This window comes from Dendrobium catenatum, unplaced genomic scaffold (genome assembly GCF_001605985.2).
Source record: "Dendrobium catenatum unplaced genomic scaffold, ASM160598v2 fragScaff_scaffold_840, whole genome shotgun sequence".
Taxonomy (NCBI): domain Eukaryota; kingdom Viridiplantae; phylum Streptophyta; class Magnoliopsida; order Asparagales; family Orchidaceae; genus Dendrobium; species Dendrobium catenatum.
The window spans coordinates 590,105-606,364 of NW_021319302.1; positions in this window are offsets into that span (position 1 = coordinate 590,105).

Below are 16,260 nucleotides of genomic sequence, written 5' to 3' on the forward strand. Positions count from 1 at the left end.
GGGTCTTAGTGACCTCATACAAAAATGAGGTCAACACAAGTATGGGCAGAGGACCCGTCGCCTGTTCACATTATCAAAGTGTGGGCAGAGAACCCTTCGTCTGTTCACACTCTCCAAGTGTAGATAGAGAACCAGATCTCCTTGACATATTTTCTCACAAGAAATCTAGAATGAAGAGAGAAAAGAGTGAAGTAATCAAAAACTACAAGTAGAGACTCTTAACTTTGAGTACCAAGAGCAACCTTCACGCTCCAGTAGTAAGAATACTTCTTCAAACACTCTCTCACACTCACTCCTTAAGTCTCCCTTCAGTTGGCATGAAGATCAGTAGGCAAAAAGATTAAGAGTCAATTCTAATTAGACTTTATATAGAAAAGAAACAAAAAACCATTCAAAAATTATTGATATTCAAGTCTGTACATAGTGGATCATCCCGTACGACTGTGGATTGTCCTGGACGAACTTACTTAAGTCAGTTGCATACGAACCCAATGTATATTGGTACGAACTGACTTCGTACCCAATTATTACCCCGTACGAACTAAGTTCATCCGGTACGAACAGTTATACCATGGGTTAGTTTGACAAACTGCAGGAAGTTATCAAAATTGGAAGTAATAAAATATTTTCGTCCTGGGACGAATACAAGTTCGTCTGGATGAAATTTTTATAGACAACGTTTCGTCCTAGGCCGAAAAGGAACTCGTCTGAATGAAAATTTTTTAGAGAGCATTTCATCCTGGGACGAATTGAAGTTCATGTGAACGAAATTTTTACAGAGAGCATTTCATCCTGGCCCGAATATAGTATTTTTTCTGAACGAAAATTTTCTAGAGAGCATTTCATCTTGGGATGAATTAAAGTTCATCTGGGCGAAATTTTTAGAGAGATTAATTCATCCTTGTCCGAACAGGATTTCGTTTGAACGAAATTTTTTCAGATAGCATTTCGTCCTGGGATGAATAGAAAATTTATGAACGATTAGGACTTAGAAAAATTTTCTTACTTCATGTTCGTTCCATTGCTCTTCCGAGGGGATAACAGACTTGATCGTCCCCTATGATCTGTATGAATTTTAAAGATCTCCCCAAGTGTGTGTGTGTGCTAAGTTACTTAATTACAATCACTCCCTCTCAAACTCAATACAATGAAAAGTACAAACTTTAATTTTACAAATTATCTCATGCTGAATTTTGATTTGAAGTCTTCATTAGTTTGGAGTTCGATTATCCTGAAATGTTAGTCCACACAAGAGCAAAAATAATTCTTCTAAAAAGTGTTAGGATAAAACAAAACTTTAAAACAATAATATTTGGAATCATCAAAACTTTACAAGTTGCAAGAATGTAAAACATGTAAATAGCAACTTTTTCAATAATCTCCCCTTTTTGATGATGGCAAAAGAATTATTGTTTGTATAAATTTCAAATTTTAAGAATCTCCTAAACTTCTCCTGAATTGATGAACATATGGAAATAAGGAGGCATTTTACAATAATTTTATCTTTTATCTTTTCCTTTTTGATACAAAACAAGCACACATATACGATACAAACAAGCACACATATACGATACAAACAAGTACATAAATACGATACAAATAATATTTTCTTCCCCTTTTTGTCAACAGCAAAAAGAGAAGAAAAAAAAGTACAGAAATATAAGCAGTTATATGATAATCCTTTGATAATTGATCATTGAAAGTGATTGAAATAAATATTACAAATAAAATCAAATCATTAGGTAAATAAAAATGATTCATATAATTTAAGAAGAGATATAACATTGATAATAACAAATATATATCAAAAACATGAATCAATTTAGACACTAAGATACATGAAATTGACATTCTTAGTTTTATCATGTTATAAGAAAAATGTAAATTTAGAAAAATTAGATTTTCTAATGAATTCAATTTTGAGTTGCAGTTTAAGTTATAGCACTTGTAGGATCAAAAAGGTTTAGGAATTTTTATATAGGCTAACACACATTTCAAAAATAGATTAAAACCAAAACAAGATAACTTGTATTGATATCATTATAATGGATATTACAAACTAAGGAATGATATCAATACCACATAAAACTCAACATACAAAAACATCAAATGAAACAAGCACATAACTAAAACAAAATACATCACAAACTACTACATCACAAAACACATCAACTAAAGAAAAATATAACCAAGTACATGAATCACTTTGAAGGACCTTGATCTGGAGGAGGAGGAGGTACAATACTGAAGAAGTTAAAATAACTGCTTATCATAAGCATGTTGGAACTAATATCATTCATCTCCACTCTCAATTACCCCATGTCCTGATTGTACTGAACATTTTGCTGCTGTAAGTGAATTTCAATTTTATCAATTCTTTGATCAAAATGAGACTCTAAGCGATCAAATCTCTGAACCAAATCCTGATAATTTGGTTCACTAGTAAGTGCAGGTACATGTTCATGTTCCTCCTCTGAGTCATTAATAACATGTGCTTTACGTGATTCATCATTATTGAAGATTGCCCTAAAGGATCTGTCATTGTAGTAGAGAGGTTCTTCAAAATCTTCAACCGGATGAACCAATTCATACTTCTTCTCCAAAATGTAGGCAACAAGATGTCATAAGGCATTGTTCTTCTTTCTCTTATGGGCGACCTGACCAATTTCAGAAAGTCCATAAAGTTAGTCAAAGATTAGTTGGGCTTCATCTATAGGTTGCTTAGCCATAATCAAGTAGGTTACTGTTGAAAGAAGATGAGTAATGTTGACTCTATCACTAGCTTTAAGTATTATAGAAGTTTGAAGAACATGCTAGATGATAAGAGCATTGCAAACAAGAGAGGACACTTTAGGCATATGCTCCTTAAATATAATTTTTCTAATCACTTAATTAATTTCACTCCAATCAAAATCAGCAGTAGTGATCATGGTATGGGCTCTAATTCCCTCAGTCCTTAAGTTCAAAAAGATTCCTAGGTCAGCCTTGATTATTTCAACTTTCTTCTTAAAAACAAAGGACTTGATTACAGAATGGTCAGAGTTGAAGGACATATTTGCTAGGAAATAATGAAAGGTTTCTTTGTTGTAGATATGGACTAGTGTAAGAATGAAACCAAATTGAGTTGAAGCAAACAAGTTCATTACCTAAAAGGTCAGTTGATCCTGTATAAGAACTTTAGACGGGGTGATCTTAGCGGAGGAAAATCTATGAAAAGATTCTTCATTGGCTTTAGACAGAAAATTATCAGAAGAATTTTTGTGTTGACCCTTGGCGAGAACCTTTTGTCCCTTGCTTGAACTTTCCATGAATAAGATCTAAAAAAAGAAAAGATTCTGAAAGGGATGTGTGAGTGTGACTGTTGAGTTCATAGCCCATCAATTTAATGAAATACGATTGTTCGAACAGACAAAATTACGTTGATCCCGTACAAAATTTAGTTCATCATGTACGAAAAAATTTTGTATGGACGAACGAATGAGTCCAAAATGAAATGGCTTTTCGTAAACACAACTTATAAAGCGACCTTTCGTACAGACTTTTGACCAACCGATCGTATAGAAGAACAGGTGTTCGTCCTGGATGATCAGAAATTTATGATCGTTTTTAATGGCAGTTGAAATCTTCCCCCACATCGATTCGCCAAGCATTCGTCCGGACGAACCAAAGGTTCAAACATACAAAATATAATAGAAAAATGATCTTATCCATTTAACTGTCATTCAATCGTCTCGTCATTTCAAAATTTTGTCCGGACGATCGTGACAATCGTACAAACAAAGTGAAGAAAATAAAAATAGAAAAACTGCACGCAAACGATTCAAATTTGATAGTTGACACACTACACACTTCATCCCGTACAAAAATATTTTCATGTTGGATGAATGTCACTTAATTTTTTCAAAACATGCACTCAATCAAAACTAAAACATAAACATAACAAAAACACAACAGAAAAATGAAAACACAAACTCAAAATACAGAAAAAATCACAAACTTAAGGATAAAAAAAATAAATAAATTCTAACAAGAAACACACATCAATGTTGTAGAAGAAACATTTTTTTTAAGCATTCAACTTGATTACTCCAAGCCTTATTCTTAATGCACTGAAAGTATCAAAGGCTAATGGTTTTGTAAAAATGTCTACAAGTTGATTTTTAGTAGAAACATGAGTGAGTTCAATTTCTCCTTTGGATACAACATCCTTAATGAAATGATGCCTGATGTCTATATGTTTGATTCTTGAATGTTGAATAGGATTTTTAGAAATACAAATAGTACTAGTATTATCACAATAAATTGAAATAATGTCTATTGTTATTCTTAAATCAATCAACTGTTCTTTCAACCAAAGTACTTTTGCCACACAACTTCCTAATACAATGTATTCATATTCAGCAGTAGATATGAATAATGAATTTTATTTTCTACTGGACCAAGAGGCTAAAGAATTTTTAATAAACTGACATATTTTAGAAGTGCTCTTTCTATCCACCCTACAACCTGCAAAGTCAGAATCTGAATAACTAATTATTTCAAAAGAAGAGCTAAACATAGGATACCAAATTCATAAGTTTTGAGTTCCTAATAGATATCTTAAAATCCTTTTTATTGCTGTCAAATGTGATTCTTTTGAATCTGATTGAAATCTAGCACACAAACAAACAGTAAACATGATATCGGGTCAGCTAGCTATCAAGTAAAGCAAAGATCCAATAATCCATCTAAATTTCTTTTGATGAATGGATTTTCCCTTAAGGTCCTTATCCAACTGAACTGAGGAACTCATAGGTGTACTAACAGGTTTAGCTTTATCCATTTCATACTTTTTGAGGATGTCCTTAACATAGTTTGACCGACTAAGAAATGCACCCTCCTGAATTTGCTTAATGCTAAAACCTAGAAAGTAACATAAATCACCCATTAAACTCATTTCAAATTCACTCCTATTATTTCAGAAAAATCATCACAAAAATTTTTATTTGAAGATCCAAAGATGATATCATCAACATAAATTTGTACAATGAGTATATCCTTTCCAACTTTCTTCAAAAAGAGAGTTGTATCTGTTAGGAAAGTTGCTATGTGCATGTTTTATACTCTTGCAACTTGTATAGTTTTGATGATTTCAAATACTATTATTTTATATGTATTTACCTCCTAACACTTTTTGAAACAGCTGTTTTTTCTCTTGTGTGTACTAACATTTCACAAAAATCAAACTACAGACTACAAAGACTTCATATCAAATTCAGCATGAGATACTTTATGTATTTATAACTTCTATTTTTCTTTGAATTAACTTTGAGGAGTGATTGTAATTGAGTGAATACACACACACACACTTTAGAAGATTCTAAAAATTTGTATTGATCGTATAGGACGATCAGGTCAGTTATCTTCTCATAAGAGTAATGGAACGAATAGGAGTTGAAAATTTTTTTTCTAAGTCCTGATCGTCCAGGACGAAGTGTATTCGTCCCAGGATGAAATGTTCTCTAGAAAATTTTCATTCAGAACGAAATGTATTTGTTCCAGGATGAGTTGCTCTCTGGAGTATTTTCTTCTAGGACGAAGTGTATTCATCCCGGGATGATTTGCTCTCAGGAAAAATTTCATCTAGACAAACTCATAATCATCACAGGACGAAGTGAACCGACTCTAAAATTTTAGCGACGTTATACAATTTTTGGGAACCGACCTATGGAATAATCGTTCGTACCGGACGAATCTAGTTCATACGGGAAGTCATGAATTCATCCCGTATGAAATAGATTCGTCCGGTACGATGTGTGTGTACGAAGTTATTTCGTACCCATATATATTAGGTTCGTTTCCAGCGCAATTAAGTAAAATTACCCAGGATGATCCATGATCGTACGGGACGATCCAATGCATATTGACTTGAATATTTGCAATTTTTTGGACGGTTTTTTGTGTCTTTCCTATAAATAGTCCAAACTAAACTGTCACTTAATCTTTTTGTCTACTGATCTTCATGCCTTTTGAAAGAAGAGTCAAGGAGAGAGTGTAAGAGAGTGTTCGAAGAAAGATTCTTACTACTGGAGCATAAAGGCTTCACTTGGTGTTTAAAGGTAAGAATCTTTACTTTTGATTTGTGTTTATTTCACTCTTTTCTTTCTTCATTCTAGATTTCTTGTGAAGAAGATCTGTCAAGGAGATCCGGTTCTCTACCGACAGTTGGAGAGTGTGAATAGATGAAGGGTTCTCTACCCACACTAGGAGAGTGTGAAAAGAAGAAGGGTTCTATACCCACACTAGGAGAGTGTGAAAGGACGAACGGTTCTCTGCCCACACTAGGAGAGTGTGAAAGGACGAAGGGTTCTCTGCACACACTAGGAGAGTATTTTTTTCTACCGACACCAGGAGAGTGTAAAAGGATGATGGTTCTCTGCCAATACTGGGGATAGTATAAAAGGACGACGATTCTCTGCCAACACTGGGGATAGTATAAAAGGACGACAGTTCTCTACCACACCGGGTAGTGGTGGAAAGAGTGTTTATAAATGCTTCTCCGCCTTACTATGGGTGCAAAAGGAGAGTCACTATTGGTATTAGTGTAATACTCGGAGGGTGCCTCCGGGAGTGGATGTAGGCCTGGTTTTGACCGAACCACTATAATCTCGTATCTTTATTTTTCCACAGCTTTTTATTTTTTGTATTTTTACTTTTAAAACTGTGGTTGAAAAATCTATTTATACAAAACTCAGTAAAGTTTATTTTTTGGTTTAAAAAATTAAAAAGAGAGATTAATTTTTAATTACAAATTCACCCCCTCTTGTTTAGCCGTGGGACATAAGCTTAGGTTTAATAACATAATTCATAGTGAACGAGTTTCAACAAGTGGTATTAGAGTTTTGTTTCAAAATCATAAGTTTAGACTACTTTTTTATTAATATAGATGGCTACATTTGGAAACTGAAATGCACCTGAGGGTTACTCTATAACTAGACCTCCACTATTCGATAATATACCTTTTGATTTTTGGAAAACACGCATGTCTACATTTTTACAGTCACTTGATTATCATATGTGGACTTAGTTCATGAAGGGTATACTAAACCAACTAGATTAGTTGACGGAGTTAGAGTTGAAACATCTTTTGCGGACTGGATAGTAGAAGAACGTGACTTAGCATAACTAAATTCCAAATGCTTGAATAGTTTCTTTTGTGCTTTAAAATCAGAAGACTACATGCGGGTTTCCACTTGCAAAAGTGGGAAGGATATATGTGATAGACTTTGTATAACTTATGAGGGGACTAATGAGGTTAAGCAATCTAGACTTAATATCTTGTTGTATGATTATGAACTGTAACACATGAAACCAAATGAATCCATTTTTGATATGTACACAAGATTCACACAAATAGTCACCTCTTTGCATGCATTGGTAAGGAAACTAATGAATGCTGAAATGGTTAATAAGATTCTTCATTGTTTGCCTATTACTTATGATGCTAAAATTATTGTAATTACTGAGTCTAAAGATCTAAACATTTACTCTATTGACAATCTTCTTGGTTCGCTAATTGCTTACAAGCAAGGAGTTAGCCAAAAAAAGATTGATTCAGGTGAACCACGAAGGGAGAAGAATATAGCACTAAATGTGAAAGAGTCTGAGAGTGAACACTCACAACATGATGATGAAGACGACGTCACATTGATGACTAGATAATTCAGAAGCTTTCTCAAGAGGAAACAGAAGAGACGTCAACATTGGAATAGAGGTAAATTTAATAGAAATGCCAATATTTCAAATGATGCGATTTGCTATGAGTGCAGGAAACCTAGTCATATCAAGATTGAATGCCCAAAACTCAAAGCTACTCCTAGCAAGGAGAAGGTAGAGGAGAAACTAATTGTAAAGAAGAGTAAGAAGAAGTTTCAAAGAGCTTTCTAGGCGGACTCAGCTTCAGGACTCAACTTCAGATTCATCAGTGACTGAGAAGGAAGAGGAAGTAACTAATCTATGCTTAATGGCCGATAGTCTTGATCAGTCAGATCAAGAAGAGGTATGTAACTTAACCTACGATGAAATTTTTAAAGTTTCTGAACATATGCATGATGCATATAGGAAAATGAAGAAAATGCATGCTAGTCTAAGTTTAGAGTTTGAAGAATTACAAAAGAAACATGAAATCCTTAGGAAAGGTCATGCTTTAATTGATGACAACCATATGAAATTACTTGATGAGTTTGATAACTTGAATAAAAAACATGAAAATTTAAAATCATTCTATGCTGAACTTGAAAAAATTTTAAAAATTTTAAGGATGAATCGGAGGGCAAGATTTATGGATCAAATTATACAAATCAAATTTTTGAAGATATGAATTCATTTTATAAATTAACGATAAAAGCTCTCGAGGATAAAAGAATACCCCCTAAACTGAAAGATTTTACTAACCCTATTATGTATCATAAATTTATGCAATCCTTGAATAGACAGATGAATGGTAGAAGATTTAGGAATCCATTTCCAAAAGTCAAATGTAATAATTGTGGATTGTTTGGACGTATAGCTCACACCTTTACTTTGAAGATGAAATCTTATTTGGTGTGGAGACATAAGATGCATAAATTTAGACATATCATATAAGCATCTGATTATAAATTGTCAAAAGGAGAACCCAAACTTGTTTAGTTACCCAGGTCTAATATTTAATAATTTTGTAGGGTCACTCTCACACAAGACCTCGTGAGAGCATATGATACCTGGACAGCGGATGTTCAAAGCATATGATTGGAGATACTACACAATTCATATCGTTGGAAGCCAGGAGTGGAGGCAAGGTTACACTTGGAGATAACACTACAAGGAAGGTGGTTGGATCATGTATGATTGGAAATCTTAATAAATTTTATTTTGAGAATGTATTTTTAATAGAAGGCTTAAAGTATAATCTGTTAAGTATAAGACAGCTATGTGATAAAGGATATTATGTGAAATTTTTTCCTACTAGCTGTATATTAAGCCTAAATGATAAAAATGTTTTGAATGGTAAAAGGGTAAATAATATTTATATGCTATACTTGAATTATATTCAATCTCCTACTATTTTTTGTTTGAAAACTGTATCTATTGAGTCATGATTTTGGCATAGGAGACTTTGTTATTCTAGCATGAAAAACCTTAGGAGGATTACCCAAAAGAACTTGGTGAGAGGTATACAAAAACTAGACTTTACTAAGGACCATCTTTGTGATTCATGTCAATTAGGAAAGCAAGTGAAGTCCTCTTTTCAGTCCAATAAGGATCTTAGAACTAGTAAATCATTAAAGATTTTGCATATGGATGTTTTTGGACTAGTTGGAACTATGAGTCTAAGAGGGAAGGTATACGGATTTGTGATTGTGGATGATTACTCAATATTTACATGGGTTAGATTTCTATTTCATAAGAGTGAATCATTTGAGGAATTTAGAAACTTTTCAACTTGGATTCAAAGAAAACTAGGGTGTGAAATTGTTTCTATACAAAGTGATCATGGAGAAAAATTTGAGAATGAGAAATTTGAAGAATTTTATAAGGAGAAAGGAATTGATCAAAAATTTTCTACACCTAGAACCCCTCAGCAGAATGGGGTAATCAAAAGGAAAAATAGATCATTAATAGAAGCCGCCCGAGCAATGTTGGCAGAATACTCACTTCCTAAATATTTTTGGTCTGGGCGGTTAGCACAGCATGTTATGTTCTGAATAGGGTGAATGTGAGATCTAAACTAAATAAAACACCCTATGAGTTGCTAAAAGAAAGAACACCTAATTTATCTCACTTGCATGTTTTTGGTTGCAAGGTGTTCATTCATCACAATGAAAAATCTGCCTTAGAAAAATTTGATCCAAAATCTAATGAAGGATTTTTTGTTGGATACTCAAGTGTTGGAAAATCTTATAGAGTATTCAATAAAAGAACTTTGATTATTGAGGAGACCACACATGTTGTATTTGATGAATATAGAAATATGGAAGAGGCAAATGCTGTAGAAGATGAGATTGAGATTAACTCCCAAAAGATTGATAAAATAAATTTGGAAGAAAATTTGGAGATAGAAAACTCTTTGCCAAGAAATTTGAGATTTTCTAAAAAAACACCCAAGGGAATTGATTATACGTGAACCTAGTGAGAGTGTAAGGACTAAGCATGGATTAAACAAAGAAGTCAATCATTATGCCTTCATTTCAACTATAGAACCCACAAATATTGATCAAGCACTTTCGGATGAATTTTGGATTTTGGCCATGCAAGAAGAGTTAATTCAATTTGTAAGAAATAAAGTTTAGGAATTAACTACAAGGCCAAATGATCAAAGTGTAGTTAGAACTAAGTGAGTATTTAAAAATAAAATGAATGACTCAGGGGTAGTCATTAGAAATAAAGCTAGATTAGTTGCTAAGGGGTATAATCAGATTGAAGAGATTGATTTTGAGGAGACTTTTGCCCCTGTAGCTAGACTTGAAGCAATTAGAGTTTTGATAGCTTTTGCCTGTTTTAGAGGATTCAAATTGTATGAAATCGATGTAAAAAGTGCCTTTTTAAATAGGGTAATTCAAGAAGATGTTTTTGTAAAACAACCACCAGGTTTTGAAAATTCTAAATAACCAAATCATATTTTCAAGTTGAAAAAGGCATTATATAGATTGAAACAGGCACCTAGGGCTTGGTATGAGAGGTTGAGCACCTTCTTACTTGAAATATCTTTTGAAAAAGGAAATGTGGATACAACTATTTTTTTAAAAAAAATGTGGAAAGGAAATACTCATTGTTCAAATTTATGTGGATGATATCATTTTTGGATATTCAAATAAAAATCTTTGTGATGATTTTTCTAAAATAATGAATAGTAAATTTGAGATGAGTATAATGAGAGATTTAAGTTACTTTTTAGGATTTAGCATTAAGCAAATTAAGGAATGTACATTTCTTAGTCAGTCAAAGTATGTTAAGGACATCCTCAAAAAGTTTGAAATAGATAATGCTAAACCTGTCAGTACACCAATGAGTTTCTCAGTTCAAATGGATAAGGACCCTAAGAGAAAATATGTTGATCAAATGAAATTTAAAGGGATAATTGAATCTTTACTTTACTTGACTGCTAGCCAACCCAATATTATGTTTAGTGTTTGCCTATGTGCTAGATTTCAATCAGATTCAAAAGAATTACATTTGACAGTAGTGAAAAAAATTTTAAGATATCTGTTAGGAACTTAGAACTTAGAAATTTTGTATCCTATATTTAGCTCTTCATTTGAAATAATTGATTATTCAAATTCTGACTTTCTAGGTTAGAGGGTGGATAGAAAGAGCATTTCTGGAACATGTCAATTTTTTGGAAATTCTCTAGTCTCTTGGTCCAGTAGAAAACAAAATTCAGTAGCTTTATCTACTGTAGAAGCTGAATACATTGCATTAGGAAGTTGTGTGGCACAAGTACTTTGGTTGAAACAACAGTTAATTAATTTAGGATTAACTATAGGCACTATTCAAATTTATTGTGATAACACTAGTGCTATTTATATTTCTAAAAATCCTATTCAACATTCAAGAACCAAACATATAGACATAAGACATCATTTCAAAAGGGATCATGTATCCAAAGGAGAAATTGAACTCACCATGTTTCTACTAAAAATCAACTTGCAGATATTTTTACAAAATCTTTAGCCTTTGATACTTTCAGTGCATTAAGAACAAGGCTTGGTGTGATTGATTTGAATGCTTAAATAAAAATATTTTTGCAACATTGATGTTTGTTTACCAGTTAATGTGTTTGTGCATTTTTATGTGTTTATGAACTTGTATGTGTGATTTTCTTTATTTAGAGTTTGTATTTTTTTTGTTATTTTCTATTTTTAGTGTGTTTATGTTTTAGTTTTTTGATTGAGTGCAAAAATTTAAAAATTATGAGTGACAATCGTCTGTGACAAAAATTTTTTCGTACGGGACGATTTGTGTAGTGTGTCAAACTGTCGGATTTTGAACCGTTTGAGTGCAGTTTTCAGTGTTTTATTGTCACTTCGTCTGTACGATTGTCACGATCGTCCGGGACGAAATATTTTTCAAATGACGGGACAAATGAAAAAAATGGTTGAATGGATAAGGTACTTTTTAATACGAACTTAGTACGTACGAACCTTGGGTTCGTCCGGACGAACATATATCAGTTCGATGTAGGGGACGGTTTTAACTGCCATTAAAATGATTATAAGTTCTGATCGTCTCAGGACGAACACTTGTTCATCTGTACGATCAGTCTGGTCAAAAGTCTGTACGAAAGGACGCTTCATAAGTTGTGTTGATTACGAAAAGATGTTTCATTTTGACGCATTGGTTCATCTATATGAAATTTTTTCGTACGGTATGAATCGAAAAGTTCGTACGGGAAAAAATTGTTTCGTTTGGTACAAACGTGTTGTTTTCAATAAATAGAAGGGCTTTTGAACTCAACAGTCACACTCTAATCTTCTCTTTCATACTTTAGAACTTTTTCAAATGGCAAGTTTAAGTAAGAGGCAAAAGGTTGTGGCTAGGAAACCACATAGAAATTCTTCTGAAAACTTCCTTTCCAAAGCAAATGAGGAGTCTTTTCCTATGTTTGCCTCAGCGAATATCACACCCTCTAGAATCCTAATCCAAGAACAACTTACCTTTCAAGTAATGAACTTATTTGTCTCATTACAGTTTGGTTTTATCCTTACCCTCGTCTATCTCTGCAATAAAGAAACCTTTCACTACTTCCTCGCCAACATGTCCTTTAATTCTGACCACTCTATAATCTGTTCCTTTGTCTTCAAATAAAAAGTTAACATCACCAAGGCTGACTTAGGAGCCTTTTGAATTTAAAGACAGAGGGAGCTAGAGCCCATTACTTGATCAACACTCATGATTATGTATGATATTGTTGGTGGAAGTTTGAAAACATGTTTTGAAAAATATTAGTTTTCTTTGGAAATTTTAAAATTGAGATTGAACTCTAATTTTAGAAGTCAAATCAACTCGTTCGGAAAAGTATATCACCCCGAAGGATGAAAATAAAATTCCATAATGGTGTTCAGACTTAGAATTATATAATTCATCTTAGAAACAAAACAAAAAAAACAAAATCAAGCTACTTTGGACTAAGGTCCCCCATAATTGACTAATCTTGGATGTTAGAATTGGAGGGATTCTATTCCTATAAAGTCATTGTAAACTTCGGTCAAAAAGATATAAAATTCATTCAGAATATCTTTAATCATAAACTAGAATTGGATGTCTAGAGTCTAAATAACTCATTTCCATTCAGAATCTTTCCATAGCATGAAATTCAAATCATTTGGAAAAACTACAATTTTCTTTAAAGAAAGTTGTTTAAGTTCTTGATTTTTGATTAAAACTCATGTTGGTCATATTTCAAATATTTAATTATGAGGAGGAGTTGCAACCCATATTTGCTGAGTTTTTTGAAGTCTTTTCCCATGTCTTTTCATGGGTTACAGAGTGATTAAAATTACAGCGATCAGCTTATTAAAATAGTCATAAAGATAAATATTAATAATGAAAAATAAAGTTTCACTTTTGATGAAAAAATCAAACTTTTCCTCAATCATTGTGAGTATTTAATATCTCCATTAGTGCTTTATCACATTAAAGGATGCTCAAATATTCTCCTTGTATATAAAACAACTCATGTGCAAAAGTTAAAATTTTCATGAGAAATAATTTTATCATGTTGCAATTTAGTTCTCCTGAACATGCTAAAATGAGGACTTCTAAAGAAATCATATTATAATTTTCTTTGCAGTTTATTCATAGACAAAATCAATCATAGAATCATAATCTTTAAACAAAATCTTGTCATTTCTCCTTTGGTGGTCGAGATGCTTATTAAGTCTTTACTTATCGAAGATGATACAAAACTACTATTCCCCTTTTATTTTTTCTCATATATGTTATAAGATTACCGATGTAAGAAACATATCCATAGTGGTTATTATTTGTAATAAATTAATAAAGATCATTTACAATGAAAGTATATATATACAAAAAATTTTATTCAAAAGAGATTTTCAGATCTTATATTCACATCTTTACAAAAATGTTTTTCTTTCCCTTCTAGAAAGTGATATATACTTAAAAAAGCTTAATGATCTTAGAGTAGCAAACATTATGCAAGTGTGGTCAAATGTCATATGATTGATGAGGAATATGAAGATTCAAACTTGTCAAACGCTTAAATCGAACTTTACATTTAAAAAAATTCCCACCACCTACTGAAATACAAGTCTCTTTAGGTCTAAGTCCCCTCTTTACGGCATCCTATGGCTTTCTGGCTTAAGTCCGCTTTTTTACGGCAGCCAATCCTGCTTAAATCAGTCTTTAGGTCTAAGTCGCTTTTACGGCATCCTATTGGCTTTCTGGCTTAAGTCCGCTCTTACGGCCGAGTGCCAAATCCTGAATCAGTCTTTAGAGTCTAAGTCCGCTTTTAACGGCATCTCTGATTAGCTTTTTCTGGCTTAAGTCCGCTTCTTTACCGCTAGGCCAATCCTGTTTAAATTCGTTCTTTACTTGTCTAAGTCCGCTTTTACGGCATCACTATGTGGCTTTCTGGCTTAAGTCCGCTCTTACGCCAGCCAACCTCTTTAAAATTCCAGTCTTTAGGTCTAAGTCCGCTTTTACGGATCCTATGCGCTTCCTCTGGCTAAGTCCTTTGTTTGGCCAAATAAGACTCAATCTTAAGGATTAATCACGTCTTTAAAGGATCAATAATCGTATGCACCTTATGCTTTTGGCTAACCGGATCCGCTCTTACGGCATGCCCAAAGTCCTTGTTTAATATCAGTCTTAGGTATAGAGTCCCGCTTTTACAGCGGCACACTATTAGGCTTTCTGGCTTAAGTTTCCGCTCTTTCTTACGGTGCAAGGCCTCAATTGTTTCGGGGGTTTTGAAATCAGTTCTTGTGGTCTTAACAGTCAGCTTTTACGGATCCTATAGGCTTCGCTAAGTTTTATTTCTGCTTAGTTCCGCTCTATCCACGGCTAGCACGAATCCCTTGTTTAAAATCCAGTCCTTTAGAGATTCAATGAAGTCCGCTTTAACGGCATCCTATTGGCTATCTTTGGAGTCATAATAAGAATTCGCTCTTAGTGGAGTCCCTAGACTCCTAGAACCGAAAGAAAGCTATTCTTAGAATTCCGCTTTATCAGTTTTCTTCCAAATCCTTTAGGTAATAAGTTCCTACGGCATCCATTGCAATCTTTGGTAGTTAGGATAAGCATCCCTAGTGGCAATCCTAATCCTTTCGTTTCCGAGCGATGAGTATGTAAAAAGGGAGCCTAGTGGATGTTGTCTTCTTCGATTTAATTACACTGTTTAAAATCGTTAAATGTCTGGCAATTAAAGGGGAAATTATAAGCAACATCTGACTAAGTTTGAGGCAATACTCTTGCTTTTCTTATTGCCCGTACATCATTTAGGAGTTATATCGCGAAAGTCGGTCCGCTAGATGGCGAATTAGGTGAGTTAGTCCTAATATTTTCTTTCTATCATGTTATTTGGATGAGATGTATAAGCATCCCTGCAGGCATCTTCTCTTCATTAAAATGTTAAATCTAAATCCGTCTTAGGTATAAAGTCCATTCGCTACGGCAATCCTATTGGCATCTTTGGAGTTAGAATAACATCCATAGTGCATCACTAATCTCGTTCCGAGGAGAAAGTATAAAGCATCCTAGCGGCATTCTATCTCTCATTAAAATGTATAAATCTTAAATACACGTCTTATAGGTACAAAGTCCTCCTAGGCATCCTTAGGCATCTTTGGAGTTTAGGAAATAAGCATCCCTAGTGAGCATCCTAATCTTCGTCAGACGGAGGAGGAAGTATAAGCATCCCAGCGCATCTTCTCTTAGTTATTACTAAATTGGACATAACTTGAAGTATAAGGCTTGGTAATGAAGATTTTGGAAACCACAACACCTATTTCAAAATTAATCTGTTTTAAAAATCCGCTTAGAGTTTCTTTGGGAAGAAGTTAAAAAAATGAATGTCGTATCAATATTATATAGTAGAATTATCATTGAAGGTTGTTATCTTCCTTTGGGGAGATACATTCCATTTTTGATTAAGGCTTTGGATGTGAATTCGGCCATCATACTACCTTTGAATACCACAACTGGATTATTTAGTTGAACTCTATCTCGCCCTCCCGGCCCGTGTAGGGTTCTCTTTAGAATCTAAGCCATGGATATTTC